At 40.5% G+C, this 1171-nt stretch overlaps 1 protein-coding gene across 1 annotated transcript in view; it reads left to right on the forward strand.

The window, feature by feature from the left end:
* rubcnl (rubicon like autophagy enhancer) overlaps positions 1-1171 on the forward strand; it is a 31763-nt gene that overhangs the window by 17494 nt on the left and 13098 nt on the right. The gene's annotated exons all lie outside the window — the stretch shown is intronic.

The raw sequence follows: 1171 nt of genomic DNA on the forward strand, positions 1-1171 counted from the left end.
AAGATTTATAAGATTTATAAGATTTACTTCAGGTGTTCTGAAGCTACTACACTAAATTACTGAAATAATTGCTGATTTTATGAATTATAACAGGGAAACAATTAATATCAGAGTGGACTTGGACTTAATTTCGGCATAAAATACAGTTTAACAACTCAATAACAGATTAAATGTCATCACTAAAGTTTAACTGATTGCTAACATTAGCTGATTGGTAACTAGCAGCAAGCCAACTTTCCATAGGATTAAACAACAGACCTGTGGAGTAATTTGGGCTTATTTCTGGTTCTTTGTGAAGATTAACGTTTGACCAAAAGCTGAATATTATTTTATGTTAATGAGAAAGACGTTACCTGCTCCGTAGCTCGGAGCAGCACGTTGTTTACAAAGCAGGCAGCCACGCGCATGTGTGTGTCTCTCCCTGCGCTTTTGTGTGTCAGAGAGCGAGCCTTGAGAAAAGAAAAGGAAGGGAGGGGGCAAGGGGGCTGTACCTGCAGCCGGGCAGCATCGTTTCTCTGTGGGAGAGCAGGAGCTGAGGCGCACTGATGGCACAGAATTGTTATTTCAGGATGTGATCAGAATGCGGGACAACGAGCGTCCCGTACGGGACACTTCAATTAGGCTGAAAATAAGGGACATCCCAGCCATTACGGGACAGGTGGCAACCCTAACATGCACAACACTGCCAACTAGCAGTGTATGAACTCTTTTACAATTCTACAACCGGCAATTGCTGGGGATGTGATTTTCTTAAACAGAACTTTGGCTCCTGGTGTAAAAATTAAAACGTTGTTGAGGATTGCTAGTCTGGCTGATTCTTTAAAAAGTTGATGAGGATTGCTAGTTCGGCTGCTTCTTTGTCTTTTTCTTTTGTTTGTTGTAGATTTTTCATTAAAGAAGCATCAGTAAAGTAATTTTAAAACCGTTTACTGGAAAACTGAAGCGATGCATTCTGGGTACATGACGGACTGACGGGAAACGAAAGAACCGGGAACAGGAAACTAGTATCTTCCCTTCAAAATAAAGGCTTGGATTTTAAAGTTTTTCATGTTTCCATTGGATTTTAAAGTTTTCCAGTTTACCTGAAACTCATCAGACTGAAGAAGTCTCTTGGAAGAGAGACGAAACGTTTCACTAAAGAAGAACCCGTCCAGAGGACCTACTTTTTTTT

Source organism: Austrofundulus limnaeus, unplaced genomic scaffold (genome assembly GCF_001266775.1).
Source record: "Austrofundulus limnaeus strain Quisiro unplaced genomic scaffold, Austrofundulus_limnaeus-1.0 Scaffold653, whole genome shotgun sequence".
NCBI classification, from domain to species: domain Eukaryota; kingdom Metazoa; phylum Chordata; class Actinopteri; order Cyprinodontiformes; family Rivulidae; genus Austrofundulus; species Austrofundulus limnaeus.